The sequence below is a fragment of the Tursiops truncatus genome, chromosome 17, assembly GCF_011762595.2.
Source record: "Tursiops truncatus isolate mTurTru1 chromosome 17, mTurTru1.mat.Y, whole genome shotgun sequence".
NCBI classification, from domain to species: domain Eukaryota; kingdom Metazoa; phylum Chordata; class Mammalia; order Artiodactyla; family Delphinidae; genus Tursiops; species Tursiops truncatus.
In genome coordinates, this window is record NC_047050.1 from 55,889,183 (window position 1) to 55,907,475 (window position 18,293).

The 18,293-nt window shown below is 38.0% G+C and overlaps 1 protein-coding gene across 6 annotated transcripts in view; it reads right to left on the bottom strand.

Annotated features, from left to right (window-relative positions):
* TRPS1 (transcriptional repressor GATA binding 1) overlaps nucleotides 1-17,907 on the bottom strand; it is a 254,207-nt gene extending 236,300 nt beyond the window's left edge. For 3 of the 6 annotated variants that reach the window (XM_019932107.3, XM_019932104.3, XM_019932105.3), the window contains exon 1: nucleotides 17,314-17,906. The gene's annotated coding sequence lies outside the window, so the exon portion shown is untranslated. Of the gene's footprint in view, nucleotides 1-2,537; nucleotides 2,636-15,773; nucleotides 15,895-17,313 lie in introns of all 6 variants that reach the window. The other 3 variants (XM_073794675.1, XM_019932106.3, XM_033842967.2) reach the window with 3 other exon arrangements.
* Nucleotides 17,908-18,293: the final 386 nt, after the last annotated feature.

The following is an 18,293-nucleotide window of genomic DNA, read 5'->3' on the forward strand; positions in this document are numbered from 1 at the left end:
GATGTTTAAATCTAAATGAGTGGAAATGGAAAGGCTTCAGGAAGAAGAAATACAAAAGTCAACATCTGAGGAATAGGTAGAATTCCTATAGTTAAGCCTGGTTGAAAGAAAGGCATTTCAGAGAGGGGAGAACATGAAGGAAGGTAGGTTTGGCCATGTTCTGGAACTCAATACTACTTTAAGGATAGAACACATGGTATTGTAAAGATGGAACTGGTAAACTGGGAGCAGAGTTTAGGGTCGCGCATGCCAAGCTAATGATGATAAACAGTTGATAAACCCAAACTCAGAGTCAACTTGGGTCTAGAGATAAGGCACTGGAATGATTTCATTCAGATCAAAAGGTGAAAGCATATACTCCTCAAGGAAAATTGCAGAGATTAAGAGGAAAGTCAAGCACAGACTAGAACGAGTGTAGCAGGGATTCAGTGCCTCGGAGCCAAGCCAAGAGAGATACTCAAGAGAGTGGTTGGCAGCATCCAATTCATTTAAGTGGTGCAGTCGGATGGAAAGACCATTGGGCTTGGCTGCCATGAGGCCACTGGTGCCCTCAATATAGCAGTGTCCACAAATGGAGGAGTCATGGAGATGTACATGAAAAGAGCCCCAGATTCAGGCTTTCAATATCTTCCCCCTCTAAAGTGATTTTTATATATGAGTATGTTTACCTTTTATCTGAAAAAGGAGATGGGATTCCATATCTGGCTTAGAAACATTCTAATTAATAAACCTCAAAGAGCTGCATTTTGACTTTGTGCTGCCAAGTACAAGATGGAATCCATCTGGAAATAAATAAAAAGTAGCCTTTTGTTTCATTTTACCTTGTATTTTTCTAAACTGTCAAGGGAACTATCTTCATTATTTGCCGACTGTTACCTAAAATCAGTACAGTGCTTGAACCATAACCTATCTCTCAGCTTCAGTAACCATACATTAGCTCTACAATTGCAGCTGAACTTTTCCTAGATTCCAAGAACTGCAATTGGATTATAATCCAAAAGAGCAGAAGATAAATGCCATTTAACTACCTTCTAGAAAACATCCAGGACAGTTTTTGTTCACAAATACGTGCTGTGAGAACAAGTATAAAATGGTTTAGAGTTGTTTGAGAAGGCGTTTACCAAAAGTAAGTGAATATATTCAGGGAGAATAGTTTTGATTCAGGGGGAATAAAATAAAATTAAATGTATACTGATTTATCAGGAAAGCAAATCCCTTAATAAGTGGAAAGAAAAAATGAAATACAAAAAACTCATTTAAATCTTATCTGGATTTGATCTGTCTTAAAAGCCAACAAAAAAGTACTTTCTGATAAGCAAAGCTCAGAGTAAGAACCACTTTAAATTTATTTTGATCTGCAATGCCAAGAATACAGGATAAAGTTCCACTCTCCTAAAGTCAAAGGAGAAAAACAGATAGCTGGAATATAAGGGAAAGAATCAAGTAGAAAAATAAATTCCAAAATAACATTAAGTAAATCATTAAGAAAGACTAGGGCGAGGGCTTCCCTGGTGGTGCAGTGGTTAAGAATTCACCTGCCAATGCAGGGGACACGGGTTGAAGCCCTGGTCCGGGAAGATCCCACATGCCGCGGAGCAACTAAGCCCGTGTGCCACAACTACTGAGCCTGCGCTCTAGAGCCCACGAGCCACGACAACTGAGCCCATGTGCCACAACTACTGAAGCCCATGTGCTCTAGGGCCCACGTGCCACAACTACTGAGCCCGCGTGCTACAACTACTGAAGCCCATGCGCCTAGAGCCCGTGCTCCACAAGAGAAGCCACCGCAATGAGAAGCCCGCATACCGCAACGAAGAGTAGCCCCCATTCGCTGCAACTAGAGAAAGCCCTGTGCAGCAACGGAGACCCAAAGCAGCCAAAAATAAATAGATAAAATAAATAAATAAATAAAAAGACAGACTAGGGCGAGACAGGCACTGATAGTGTTTCCTATGGTTCGATTAGGTATACATTGGATGTTAAACTGTAATTTACAGGCGGGGCAAAAAAAAAAAAAAAAAAGTAAAAAGAAAAACCTATATAAAGAAATAATAGCCAGAGGAAGAGAAGGGGAAAAGTCCAAGATATTTATATAATAACAATGGAAGTTTTCAGCCTGGCTCTGTATAGTACGCTCACTACACCAAGAAAGAGACGTTCGCTCTGTAGGATGATCAGCCTAACAGTCAAAATGGTTCCTTAATCCATTTTGGAAGAACTGCTTTTTAATGTTAAAGATCATTCCATTCCTCTCTAACTAACTGAATATGATAATCTTCCATAAGCAAACTATATCCTTTTACAGGAATAACTATCCAGCCATTTATAAAGTGTTTTCACCTCAAAGAAACATTGAAGAAACAAAACAACCATATTTAAAAGAAAAAAAAAAAAAAAAGTCTGCCCTCTGGCTAAGAAACAGAGGAAAACCCAGACAAACAAAAGCCAAACCAACAGGTATCTTCACCTTGCAACTGACCGTGCGGGTTCAAATACAGACCCTGGACCAAACCAGCCCATTTCAGTGGTGGACACACCTCCTCCTGCTTTCCAAAGCCACTTCTGAAGCTGTCTTTTGAAAGAGTTTGGGGATGTCTTGGGTCCAATACCCTTCTGCATGGCATTCACCACAATTCTTTAAAACAGAAATGGAAATGGTGGCATGGGGGGGGGTATAAATCACAAATTTCACTGATGGGGGAGCTGCATTAACATTTTAAATTATATAATATAGCTATTAGGACTGAAAGCTAAAAAGAAACAAGAAATTTACATGAAATACCTCAGATGTCTAAAAAGACAGATTTTTTCCCCCGTTTTTCCAATGCAATAGATTAAATGATTAAAATTAGCTTAACTACAACCAATAAAGAAATGTCAATTGCATCCATATTGTACAGCGGCGTCACAGATAAAAATGGAATGTTAAAGAAATGCTAAAAAATATAGATTAAATATATATTTTAAAATAGTTCATTTTCACTACATGTAGGTTGAAATTTATCATTCAAAAGACAGGATAAGAAAAGCATTTAAAATAAATGAGGTTCCTTCATTATTCTTTTGTTAATTTGTTTTTATAAATGCTGAGGAGTCTATGTAAAATGCCACAAATGGTTTCTCAACCACATTTTAGTAACTTATTGCACATTTCAGGCCTAATCTCACAGATATTGTCTGTAGTTTTCAACCTGCCAAGGGGCTTATAGGTGTTACGAGTAAAGAAAAGTCCAGTTTCTCAGTTTCTTGGAAGGTAAAAAAAATCCTTAATTCAAATGGATTGCTTTTTTTTAAACTGGTCTCAAAATAGATAAATGTTGGAGGCATTTTAAGTTAAAAGGAGAATAATAATACAAAGTTAAATTCTTATTAATGATCATTTTATAACCAATTCTTCAGACCAACTGGATTTTATGTATGTGAACCCAAAGAGGCATCTATTGCTCAGGTGTGTGAAAGAGACATTAAGCTTAGATTTTCTGCAGTAACGTTTTAACCTTCCAGGGTAACTTCTAGACTAAATATTTGATTCCCATATCTTCATAAGACATTGATAGAGAAATAATATGGAATATACCAACTGATTTATTATATGATCATCAATTCCCCAATGCATACTAAGTGATATTCTAATTCTATTCTCCCATCCATCTACAAAAGGAAAAATAAAGATGAATGAACAGCAAGTATCAGGCAGATTTCCTCGACAAATGTCAAAATTATTTAGTGTTATAGATATAAATGAGGATGGTGACCAGACACGAATTCTAGTTCAGTCCTTTATTTAACTAGCTGTGTGATCATGGGAAATTCAGTTGTCACTTTTCTCCTTTGTAAAATAAGATGAGTCTGCTCAAATGGATAGAGGTCATGCCCCTTCTATCACTCAAAATAAAACAGGATCCTATGGTCACTCTGAACAATACCTGAATTAAAGAAGAACAAAGAAACAAAATTTAAACTTGAGCAGCAGATACAAAACTGACCATTCAAGGAAAGTTCAGCCATTGAGGAAAGAAGTGTTTCCTTGGCCACGGTCTGCTTTTCCTCAACAAAAAAGTGTTAAAAGACTCTTAAGAATAGATCCACATGTGCACATGTATGCAGGAAGCAGAACACTGTACACTCATGCACATGATGAAATGTACCCACCAGCCAAGGAAATGGGGCACAGAGCTAAGAAAATTCAGAGACTAAGCAGTTCACTCTACATCTAACCTCCAACAGGAGATGAAATTTATTCTTTTCTTAGTTTCCTTTTGTACATGGTTTTATCCATGTTACCTAAGGAACTAAAATGCACAATATTGTCAGGCTCAGTAAGTTTGCTTCAATTTTATACAGTCATCTTTGGTCGAAATAAAGTTGACCAAAAATTTCTACAAAAGTGTTTATGCAAATAAGCCCCATTTTCTCCTACATTAGGAAAAGAAGAAATATCTGTGGAATTTTGTCTTTCTTGATCTGTGGCTAGAGGCTTGGAATCAAATCTAAAAACACTGCCCAGGCTGTTCCATTATATTACAAATAGGTGAATTTTTAAAAAATATCTTTTCAAAATAACACATTAAACATGATCTGAAATCGTCATATTAGCCTAATTCCACAACACGGTTTGATTACACCGGACCAAAAGTTCTGGCAAAATGTTCACCTGACATCACGGGAACCAAACAAGGAGGTGGTTGGTTGAAATGTCCACGTTTCTACCAGTGGAGACACCAAAATGCTGTTAAAAACACTACACTGCGAATGGAAATAATGTGCTTTCTCAGAGCCAGTCCGACTTTCAGTGAATAGCTGGGTGATGTGTTTGGGATACTAGTTTGCAATTTGGTACCTATTTATTTAGGGCTTGATGCACTTGTTCCAAATGAAAATATTTCAAAATAGTCTTTAAGATGAATGTGCAGAGCCGCTGCTTCTTTAGAGTAGCAGCCTTATTTGTTTTACGCAAAACTATAATTTAAGGATGCCAATCATTTTAAGCAAAGCAGTTTGCAAAAAAGTAAAATACAGGCAAAACCAGAGGAATTTTTCTTTATACTAAAACAGTTTTACAGTAAAATATGTCAGGTTGAAGTATCCACTATATATGCAGTTTAATTTTAACCCTGTGCATTGAAGATATTTCACATTTTCTTACTAATTTTGGAAAATTCCGTAGGACTATCTTACACTGATTTCAAAGCTGGTTGAAATTTTTTTTCTTTTTCCTTCAATCAAATTTTTAGATACAAATTGCCTCAGACGCAAATGAGAAACAACTAAATGTCATGTTATTTTATACTGTTCATAATTTTTGCAATTAACCTCAAGGAATAAATATATGCTTTTCGAATACCACTCTTGTTTGAAGTAAAAATAAAACTGTGCAAACGACATAAGAAAGGATTTCTCCGTAGTGACTCCTTAGAAATGGCCAAAATATCTTATCACAGGTAGGTATGGAAGGGAAGCTCAAATCACTAATCAATTTCTGATGCCTCAAAATGAGTTTCTGAAAAGATAACACACACACAAGAATAAAAAAATGAATGCAAAATTAATTTGAATTTTATGGGAGATAAAAAGGGTTCTACAATAAGAAAAGTCTCAAAAGATGAAGTATTTCCTCTCCTTTCTGAAAAGCTTAAAAAAGCAAAACTCAGTATTTCAAAATCAATGGACTTAAAGCAATTCAAGAGAATTTGGAGAACATTTCTCTAAAAACCAATCCAGAACACAGGATGTCAATTTGGAAATAATGGAAGCGTACTGTGCTTTAAAATTTGAAAACTTTTTAAAGACAGAAAATCAAGTTAACATCTCAGTGATTAACTTAGGGGGTGCATGGCCAAGAACAACTTTCGGCACTTAAAACATAAAACTGTCAGTTTCCTCTGCTTGGAGACAAAACATACAAAAAGCAAATATTCACCGCTATATTTTCCTAGACGTTAAAGACAGAACTGACTTTTATAAAAGGAGATCACTGAGTATTTCCACCTATTTTAGACTTACGCCGTAGCTCCTAAAAATCAGTTACAAATTCCAAACCTCAGAACCATCCATGGCAGATGGCTACTAAGCGTTCATTACTCCCCAAACCTTGATGGAAATACAATCATTTACTGAACTTCACTACAGCTCAAGGCACAAATATGATAAACAGTCTGTGCTCGATGTTATTGAATATAAGCTACCATAAACAAGTAAAACTCTTTCCTAAAGATCTCAAAGGGCTGAAAGCATGATGCTTGGCATTCTATTTCTCGCAAATCTAAAGCACATTGATGGTGAGCATAATTTAAGTACTCTCTTCCCTGAATCAAGATACGTTCATTTCAAGCATCATCCGTGATCAAACGATCAAATTCATATTTATAAACTTGGAATACAGAGTTTGGTGGAAGCACTGAGTATCTAAAATTGCCTTAATTTTTTTGCCAGAAATATGTCACAGTTGGTGCTTAGAATTGTTGCAAAATTATACCACAACTTTATTTAATTTCATTGGATGCATTTCCTCATAGAAATGGAATGGCAAAGGGCTGCTCAAGAGCAAACAATAAAATCAAATTATTATTTTACAGTATAGAAGTTCTTCTTCTCATGCCTCTCTCCCTAAAAATATAAATATTATAAAGAAATGGAAGTACAAATCCTAGAGCTGGCACATTTTTCCACTGAAAGGAGAAATCCTCCCTCCTCCAAAACCTGAAATATTAGATCCCAAAGAGGAAAAAAAAAAAGGTACTAAAGCATGGCAGAATAATCCAGAGGAAGCATGCTTGCTCTCAGCATAATTTTCTTTAGCATCCTGAGATGAACAACATCACGCTGCCCATGATCTCTGCTTACTCCTCTGAAAACCATCCAGAGGATTTTCAAAAAGGAAAAATTCTAGCTGTGCTTTCAAATGCCAAATTAACTTACAGGGCTTCCACTCCTGAAGGGAAACAGCACAGTAGCACACCAGAAGCTGGAGGATGCTTTTTGTCACGCAAAGCCAGAACTGATGAGTGGGACCCCAGTGGGGTTTATCTAAAATTCCCAAGTACCACAGGCAAAGAGGTCAGAGTTTTCCATGTCAAAAATATATAAATAAGTAAAGCCATACACAGCAACAGTTCCTTATGTTATAATGGATTGTGCAGTATCCAAATCCCTCTTCTGTTCAGATACACATACATAAATCTTTTTAACTAGGAACCGAAAATGGGAAAAACAAAAAGGAGGGAAATCTGCTTATGCTCATATCTACCCCCCTGTTTTCCATTTCTAATCATCACTGGTCTCACTTTTTAATTTTTATTACTGCCAATGGAATTATTCAGGGAGTGAGACAAGCATGTATACACATAATTAGATGTTAACAATGAACACTGAACTATCCTGGGAGTAAAAAGTACAAGACAGGTGTGTACAGAGTGTACACAAATATGGGGAATGCTAAAGAGTTGAATGTTTTGACAAAGTGAACATGCAAGATCATACACAAACATTTACACATAAAATGTGTACTTTATGATTTTTACTACTGGCCTGAAATCTTGACTGACAGCTTTCTTATTTAAAGCTTATCAAAGTACAAAGGAAAAGTAAAATGTAAATAATGAGGACACTCTTTCAACAACATAAATTGTCTTAAGAACGAGACATTTAAAAGTAGAATGAACAGTGATGGGACAGAGAGTAAAATAAAGAGTTTATTGTAATTGAGGTTTAGATGACAGCAAGCTTCTTAAAGTAATTTACCACATCTTGCATCCAATGAATGCAATGCAAATTCATTCTAAATACAAAAGAGAAACATCTCCTTACTATCTGCTTGTAAATTACAGGAAAAATGAGGTTTCATATTACTCATTACTTAAATGTGTTACTGCTTACACTGGCCACTTGTACCTAAAGTTAGCTTCTAAAAGGTACCTAAGTTGGCAAACCTGAGGAGTAAAATTTGCAATAATCTTTAAAAAAATACTTCCAAAAATAAGTTAAAGACAGTATTAAACATAATCGTTTGTGTTTTTTCAATTTATAATTTAATCAATTTATTAACATAAAAATTTAGCAGCCAAATACAGAAAAATATATGATTTTAAACAATCTCAAAGATATGTCTATAAATAACTGGTGAAGAGCTATTAATTATTTAACAATCAGACTAATATATATTGAGAAAATTTAATAACACGGTCCTTGATTAAAAGTTTTATATATATATATATTTATATATATATATATATATAAAACCAGTCTTAACTTCCATCAGTTGAATGGTATTTTAAAAAATTAAAACGAGCTAGATTCTCTTCTCAAAAATATTTAATGGTATCAAAAAGTAAAGCAGAAACAAATGCCAAAATCTCTTCTAAGAACTTTTATATGTTCGGAGCTACTTAATAGTACTGAAAGAAAAAACAGGCTGATGTATTTCTTTCTACATCTTTCAGAGCTAAAGATGTGTGGATACTGACATCACAAAGAAGTCACAAGTAGAAGTTGGTTTTAATTTGTTTTGCCACTCTCACTCTCATTTCAGAACCAAAATTCTAATTAAATTAATCCTCAGATAGGTGTTGGGATGCATTAAGTAATTAAAATGGATATTACAAAGACTAAAGTCATTTCAAAAAAAATATGTACTATGTTAAAATTCCATTCGGTGCCTGTAATGCGAAAACATTCTATATGAGTGAAAATACAGACATGGGCATGTACATGTACATAGTTCATATGAAGCCACTAATTCATATGCTACACTTGTGCATAGCTCAGAGAAAACAATAAAGCTAAAATAGATTAGTAATGCTTGATCCCTTTACACATGAAGTGTATCATGTAATAGAGAAATTAGATTCCACAAACTAACGTCTGCCGTATAGATTTACACTATTTATAGCTGTATCTGATCTCAGATATAATACATGCTTCTATAAGGCGAAACAGAAATACTGATTCACAAGGATTCACTGAAAGTCATATTGTAGAATCTAAGCAAGAAACACGTTATAGTAAAAAATGTTTGATTTGTAAGTTTCATAAATTCTGTCCAAATTCTACAAGTGAAAAAAAATTTTGAGGCAAAAATCTTTTTTCCTCTCCTTTTTCTACAGCTAAAATACATTTAATGTCTAAATAGCAGTTGTGGTATATCTATCATCCTCTACTGGGTTCATTCTTGGTTACTCTAATAATTTAATAATGTAATATTAATCCTTTTTCAAGCTTGGGACATATATATTAGGAAATATAAATATGTTTATTATTCTTTATAATACCATACTACTAACTATCATGGATACAAATAATTAACAGATAAAGAAATTATAAATGCAAAAAAGAGAAACGTGCTCCCATTAAATAAAGGAAAAAAGAACCAGAAAATAAACTATGGGCACTTGTATATTTCCCTCTAACACTGTCTATAATAGAAGGCTTAAATAGCTGACAGTGAGTCACTTGTTTATTCATGTTAAATAAACTGAATATATAGTTAACTTCTGACTTAATTAAAAGTATTTTCCAGAACGTATTTTGACTGTCAATTACCTAGATACCAAAGTTGTTGTATTGTGTTGCTTGATGAAATAGGACATACAGCAACCCTCAAACCAGTATTACAAGCCTGGCAAATAGCATCACATTTGGGTGACGCACAGAATCCCTCACCCTAGGGATAAACGCATTGGATCATAGTACAAAGTCTTTACATGTTCCATATTATTTCTACATAACGTTTTAAGATGATAGAATCGTAAACTATAAAGTGCTATCCATTAAAAAGATATATTCAGAAACAGCACTGTCACTTAACTGCTCCTCTCAACAGAAATTTGGGATTTAAAAAAAATTATCTGCAGAAGCATTTCTCAGAATACACTGCAAGGCGGCATTTTGACGTACAGCTTTTTTGTCATTTCTTAAATTTCTTAGTAAATTGAGCGTAGGTATAAGTATTATGATCATGATGGCTTCATTATGTTTAAACTCCAAACGCATTTCAAACTTTGAGACTTTATAAAGTAGGTCATGTAGCTCCTTAAAAGATTTATGTTTTAAAGCGTAGAATTAATTGTTTAGCAAAGTGGATTCCACCATCAAGGTGTATCTACGTATCGTCCATCCACAAATACTACATACATTACACATACCTGCAACAGCGCTGCACACATATCAGCAGTAATTTAAACATACCGTGGATACATCAACCATTTGCAAGCATTCACAATGCTAGATTTCCTCTCATACTACAGACATCCTACTACTAGCTACCAGAATATCACACAAATCAAAATACATTACCTTTGTTCAAACAATACTGCAGTTCATTATATAACAGAAAGGGTCATCCTTAATTGCTCAGGAACCAAGATAGTGGTGGATTCTTGGAGCAGAAGTGGTGCGGAATGGCTTGAGGCAAAACCGAAACATATTGTTTAAGTAAACCTTAAGGGGAGGGGATCCTATGCGCAATTGATGGATTTTTTTTCTTTTTTTTTTTTGGTATCATCTTCCACAAAGCCTCTCCAACCCCTCCCCACCACTGAACAGTAAACAAACTACTGATATTAAAGGACTGCGGCTCTGAACACCTCTCTCTTCCTTTTTTTTCTCTTCTCACCAAACTTTATTACTGTTCCCTCAGTTTTGCAGTAATAAACCAATATTCATTCAATAAAAACGTAGTGACGGAGAGACCCATCACCTGAAATTCCTGTTTGAAAACTTTGTAAAACATAAATCAAGACTCACTCTAAGATACTCTCTCTATGCTGATGCGAACAAGTTATAGCTTAAGTTCCTACAGTTTTTCCTGACACATCCTTATGTAAAAGAGTGGTTAGCAGAGAAAAAATGCCTCTGATTTGAACTGAAATCTGTAGTTCTCACAAGAAAAAATGAGAAAAACGTAAGGTAAATCAAAACCATCAAATTTCCACGCAGGGAACACTTCTACTTCCCTGAATATACGGAATGCTTTTCATGATAATTACTAATGCCTTAAAAGACATTTTAAGGTATCTGTATGATACCTAATTTTCAGTATATATTATTTCTAAAACACACTCTGTGTAAAAGGAAAACAGAACAAAAACAAAAACCCTCAGAACAAATTTGGTGTTAAACGCAAAGTCCAAGACAAGTAACTGTAAGATTTAAACCAAGACAAGTAACCATAAGATTTAAACCTTCCAAACAATTCCTACCAGAAATGTCCATAGTCAGTTCTGGCCCACCAAATGGGGCACAGGGCCCCATTTCTGGGTGGAACGTCTTTCTCCAAGGACGGAAAAACTGGCACAAATCTTTTTGCTCTCTGAAAAGATTTTCCTACTTGCCAGCTTCTGAAGTTGCCCTGATGTCAACCAACATCACCAAGTTATCTCTTAACTGGAGAAAGTTCTGTTTGCCTGTACAAGACCAGGAAGAGAGAAAATGACTATTAAAAAAAAAAAAAAAAAGGAAACTAAAAACACTGTGTGATAATAGGGTTAAAAACTATCATCTAAATTTGTGAGCAAAAAGGGCGGCCCACAGAAACAAAATGACCCTTAAAATTAACGCTTTTGATCTAAAAATATATTTTTGTAGAGTTTCATCTATTTTCCTTCCTCTGCACATAAAAATGATTAATGTCACAATTAAACTTCCACATTTCAGACTCTTGCTAACAGGTGTAGCGTTCTTTATATAAACGTATTCATTGACCTGTCGCCATTGATAATCTTAATTAATTCATGTCAAATGAAACAAAAACAAATGGTTTTTTTTCCCCAAATAAGAAAGAAATAACGCAACACAAATACCCACTCTCCCCAAAACCCAAAAACTGTTTAAGTTACGGTAACCTGAAATGCACCAGCCATCACAGAGAGCAATTGGAGAAATCCAGCAGGGCTCAGCAGGAAAGATTTTTAATAACAGATTGAAAAACAGAATAAAAATAACTGCATCAACAGAGCCTTTCTTCCTCAGGCCACAAGCCCGTTCTTACTTGAACTTTTTTTTTTTTTTTTAAATGGCATTTTGGCCACTAAAACCAATCCAGAACATTATTAAAAGTTAAAAGCTACCAATTACTTCTGTCTGTTCTTTTAAAGAAAAGTTTGGCATTACGTCAGTTGGTTTAAAGAAAACAAGAAAGAGAGAGAGAAAGAGTAAGAGAGAAAGTTTCCTGCTTGTATAAACTAAACCACCAGGGAAGGTGTCTAGCCACTTGTAAAGTATTTACTGCAGGTTTTTAAAGAGCTAGAAACATTTTAAAAATTAAAAGTTTTCTTTCTTATTTTTAGTGAAACATACTTAGGAATAAAAAGCATATCCTTCGTGTCTTTCTTTGGGGTGTTTTGATGTTTATTTGTATTTCGATCATAACTTTGAATCAGAAAATGATTTCCACTGATGCTTCAAATGTGAAGTACATAGATAATTTCATCTTCATTTTGCTGCCTGGATTTGTGCTCTTCGGAAAAGAAAAAAGTTTAACGACAAAAAGTAGACATTGCTACCATAACAGCTACTACAGCTGCAGCGACCAGCCAGGCTTCTTCATCTAACTCACTCTTAACAATTTAGATCATTTTCATCCATAGATCCTTCTGCAAATGCAGCAAAGGGGTTTCCGTAAACCCAAAGCTCTCTTTCTAACCTAAACCAAGTTCTACATTATTATATCCATCAGAGAACCAAATCAAAGGCCAACGAATTTGGTTCCCAGGGATCTGAGAACCACTGAGTGATAGGCCATATATAATTAATAGAATATCCTATACAAATAAACAAACGGCTTAAGACCCACTTACACCCGAGGATAAATTTTTAAAAGTGGTTATTCCCTCCCTCCGCAAAACTGTTTGCTACTGAACAGTGTATAAAATACCACTTGGTATTTTAACATATTTACTTTAATCTACTGGTTAAAGCTTTTCGGAGGTAAATAATTTTGATAATTATAAAAAACTGTTCTCAATTGTTTCAACATAAAGAACTGCAAAGTGCGTTAGTATTCTCTATCCATGATGATTACAAGTGCCTTGAGAGAATCAGACTAAATTTCTACTTGACAAAAGCTGTAAGAGTTGCTTCATATTTTATCTAAGAGGGACCCTACAATTCCATAAATCATAACTAGAATAGTAACAAAGAATTCACTTCTTTCTGTATGGTGGTATCAAAAGATGAATATAGAATATGTCTATCTATGTTATCACATAGATAGACAATCAAAGTAAAACCAAGTCTAGACATGCTGTCATTAATTTCCCCAAATTTCAATCAGCAATAATTAAGGAAGCTAAATGAGTAAACAAGACTCAGAATTAGTTATCAAGGCTATTAGTACTTATAACCAGCAAAAGAGGGGAAGAGAAAGAACCCTCTGTTACCTGAAAGCTTGACCAAGGATGAACAACAGAAAGCAAGTCCATAAAACTTGCCTGTTTTTATCAAATTGATTGTAACTTGTGAGCTGCAGTATTTGAGACAAAACTGTCTGAGTTTATAGTTTTCTATGCCTGCCAAAAACAGATGCAGACTACCACACTAGCTGTCCTGCGGAAACTAAATTAAGCAAAGGCAAATACCAAGTGGAAAGTTGTCAGCCTGTTGAATGAATGGCTGCATTTTACACCACAGAATATCTTAATAAGAATATGTTTTAATGTGCACCAGTCATTTTATTTTAAGTGCATCACTTTTTACAAAAATAATAATTTTCCCTTTAAATCAATTATAAACACCTGCCCCTAACTTTCTTAAAGTCTGTTTTGTTTTATACACAATAGTATAGTGTTGTTACATTATTGTTTGCTATCAAAAGGGGTACTGAAGGAAAAAAATTTTTACATACATGTATTATAAAAAAAATTTAAAGGCCTGTTATCAATATCTGTGCTCATTTCAAATTCAAAATAAAGTTCTACCTCAAAAACAATTTGCTGCAAGCCCTTTGAAAACTTTCAGTAATGTTTATTTACTTCAACAAAGAAGGTAAGACAAGAGTTTATTAAAACTTATCACCCTGTGTATTTAGTACAAATGTGCAGGTCATTAATTGCAAACCGTAGTCTGTATTTCTTCTCTCTCGCGCGCTCGCTCTCTCGCGCTCTCTCTCTCTCTCTCTCTCCCTCCCTCCCCACAAGACACAGACACACACACACACATCAAAAATAATAACAATAATAATAATAGAAACATCACTGAAATACTAGAATCTTAAAAAGCAGCTTTTCCACAGATGAATTCATTTCCCTGCTTTGAAGCTTTTCCTTATGAATGAAGATTTCCTTGTGTGTGTTAGTGAGACCTACCCTGTGGAAATCAGAGGAAACTCAGGAGTGGTATGTGACTTAAAAGAAAAGTAAAAATAATACTGAAAATATGGTAGGGCCATGTGTAACTCACTTATGACTAGCACACATACGGATTCTAACCTATTTTTAAGCAAGTATGTAGAAGATTTTACAAAATCCTGTAAAATCCTACTCTTTAAAATGCTGAGCTCTAAAACCAAGTCAGACTTCCCAGCTACTTATGACATTTTTCTCCTTTTAATGTTACCTTTAAGAGACAAAGGACAAAGTCTAAAAAGCAGCAAAGACCCTTGCAGCGTCTAAAATTCAAGAGTGACTAACTTTTTTGTGAGGAACTTGCTGTGTTCCACCATTTATTTGGAGAGGGTCCGACTTTGTTACTATGAGTGGAAAAGTATTCTACACACACATATCCTAACATATAACAGATATATCAGGAAGCCATAAACGTCAACTCGCCGATTGTAAATAATACTTTGCCAACAGTATTAATGAAGCTAGGGAATGCCTCTCATTTAGAGAAATCAAGTCATAACGTTGGCACTAAAACTCTGTTTCCCTCTTAGGAGTTTTATTTTCACATTACTAATATCCAGAAATAATTGTCAAACTTTAGCACGTTGGTGGCCCTGTATATTTAACTGAATCTAGAGATGTTTCCATCCAAGGGTATAGCTTAAAAAGGAAGTTATGAAATCTGAGGGCAGAGAAGCTCTAAGAATGATATGTTTGACTTGTTAAGATTAAGCACGTCATTAATAAACTTTCACTTAAAGGTAAAAAAAAAAAAAAAAATCCTCAAAATGTTGGTATCGTTTCCAGACTGTCCTGTCAGCATCATAACTTACAGGAAACGATTCATCTTCCCATACAAACCCTGTATTTATTCACAACCCTGGCATACTTGGGGAAAGAGAAAAAGCCCACACCGTTTTAGAGCTAGTCTGCTTTTATATATTAACTGGTGGAATATCTGAGAAAGTGGCCTAAGCAAATGAGTAGCATGTAAGAAACTTTACAACAGTGAGCTCAGAAACTTTCATTCTCATTTTGTCCACGTCAAGAACTGGCCGCCCGCATGACTTTCCTTTGCTGCCCCTTGCATTTTTAACTCTGGCAGACTTTTCTAAATGATCAACTTTTCCTAAAACCGGCAGGAAAAGTAACACAATGCCAGCAAGATCCATAGGTTTTAACTTAAGAGCTGGAGAACTCGAAAGAGGTGGCTGGAAGCTTCCTATTTTATTTTTGCTTTGAACAATCAAATTTTTAAGCCAACAACCAGGCCTAGAGTAAGCATTTCTTGGTAATTTTGTCTCAGGCCCTATCTGTATTTTCCCTTTGTACTTGCTGTGCTCTCAGACCCTTTCCTGTTCACCTGGTGCGTTTACAAAAGTTCAATGAATCTATGAAAGTTCAATGAATCGGCCTAGCTGGATTTAACTTCTCCGCTAAGCTTCTCACTTCACTTACCTCACTTAAAACTCTAGCTGTGATTTTCCAAAATAGGATAAGGATGAATATGCTACCATAATTTGGATTCATCATTAAGATCCATCGCTCTTACTCACTTTCACAGTATCAATTCTGAGGCCTAAAACGATATGAGGAAGTAAAGCGAGACCTAAAATTTAAGACGTCCAAGATTCCCTCAGAAACCCACCAGTCCCTCTCGCCCGCTAACTTAAATTGCTTTAGAGTCTTAGGGCCATAAAACAGTTACTGACTTCCCTGGGGAAAAGGGGAAACACCACCATCTCACACAGGTACTAACAAAAAAGCTTTCCCAGCCACAAAAACAGCTTTGCACTTCAAAGGGCTCCCACCTCCGCCTCACCCTCAAATTATTCATGGGGTCCTATAATCCTGGAGTTATTTGAAGGGACAGCGGTGTTTGCCTTGGCCTTTCAAAGATGCGTTTCTCTAGAACCCAAACAGGAACTAGACAGAAGGCGAAGCGCCCGTCCGCCTGGATGTCCCACCGCTGTCAGGCATTTAATCACCGGCCAGTGTCCGCTGACCCGCGACACAGGGCGCATCATCCTCACCACAGAGGAAGTCTGCCCCTTCCTCAGACCCTACGGAAGCGCCCTGGCTGCAAGGCCTGCCACATGGCACGGGCAGGGCACAGACCCCTCGGTCAAGCTGCCCTGAGCCGCGCAGAGGCGGGTGCATCGGGGGATGCGACACCCTCCATCTACAGCCCAGCTGGGCCTTTAAGGGAAAAAAGTTTGAAGCCTGGCTTTACAAACTCTTCAAAGCCAACGCCAGTCCTGTACTGTTTTCCCACTTTGGGGACCACACGAAGGCCCCTCTCTGTGACCCTCCCAACCTTCCCGAGTTCGCCCAACTTACTACTCTGCATGCTGGTGCCTAGTCTGCTCCCCGCTTGTCAGGAGCCCCAGAAAACTGGCGGCGGCGGCGGCGGCCCCTCGGGTCCTACCACCCCCAGCTCCTCCGCTGCGCCCGGTAGGAGAGAATTAAAATCAGCCAGAAAGAGACAGCGAGGGGGAGTGGGGCTGCGAGGGGGAGGGGGCACCGGACTGAAACTTCTTTTTTTGGCAAATGGGGATTTGTTTTTCCTCCTCCCCGGCGGCTGAACTTGACCCTCCTGACTCCAAGGGCTACTGCAGTTTGAAGTCGTTCGTTTCTAAGACTCAGATGCCTTCGACCCACCAAAAGTAAGGGAGGAAGGGGGCAAAAGAGAGCAGAAAGGAAGAAAGAAAGAAAGAAATCACACGCGCAAAAAAGGAAGAAAGAAAATGCATGTGAAACCCGAGAAGCCTGCGCTTGGCTTTCTGCACACTCTCCCTCTGCTTTTTTTTTTTTTTTCCCAAAGAAAGTCACTTTTAATTCCCAGGGCTCCCCGCTTGCGATCGCCCACATTTTGCGCACACACGAGCGGGCGCAGCACTCGCGTCGCGGCTCTCAGGGCCTGGCAGAGGGGCTCCCGCGCCCCCCGAACTCCCCGCGGCCCCCGGCCCCGCGGCCCGCCCGGGCCTCCCCTCCTTACCTGTTGATTAATCGTCAAGAACACCCTCGGCAGCCCGAAAGATGGTGGCGCGGCGGCCAGAGCCATGAACCGTCTTCTGTTGTTTGCAGAGTTGATCTTGGATTATTGGGGGGGGGGAGAAAAAGGTCTTTCCTGCCTCCCCCCCTTTCCCTTCCCTCCCCCCCCTTATAAAAAAAGAGAGAAAGAGCGAGAGAAAGAGAAAGGAAATAGAGCAAGGATGTGCCGGGTGCCGGGTGGGAGAGGGGAGGGGGGGGGTGTTGTTTTTTGTTTAAAAAAAAAAAAATTAGGAAGGCGAGAGAGCGATCGAGAGGACGCGGGGTCTGGAGAAAGGAGCAGCACCAAAAAAGAGGACGCTTAAGATTGCAGTGAGATCGGGTCTTTATCAGAAATGTTATCGCTTGTCAGGACCTCAGTCTCCGCGCATTACGTCAGTTTCAAGACACCAACACTATTAATATCAAAGGAGCCTTCGCGGAGGAAAGCGCCACCCCAGACCGAGCTCCCTTAAAGAGACAGCGCGCGTCCCCGCGCCGCCGCCGCCGCCGCCGACGCCGCCGCCCCGCCCGGCTCCGAGCACCCGCCGCCGCCGCCCGCCCGGACCGGCCACGGCCGCGGCCAGCCGGCTGCGCGAGAACTTCGCCCGAGTCGGAGCGAGGCGAATGAGAGCTGCGAGGTGCAGGGACCAGGCTACCTTCCCGCCCCGCCTCTCCCCCCTCCTCCTCCCCCACCCCCCATGTGGGAACGCGCGAGCTGGACAAGGAGGAAAAATCCGCAAGCTTTAGGAATAATGTGATAAAGACAGGGACCTACCTTGGGGAGTGGCGCGGGGTTGGGGGGGGGGAGGTGGGGGCCAGTGCGCGGCGGCCCAACCGACGGTCCCCAAACACTCGGAGATGCTCTCCTGAACAATCAAAAGAACTCTAAAAGTGTTTACCTTTTCAGTTGCTACTTTCTCTTCTCGCTCCCAATTAAACGACGCA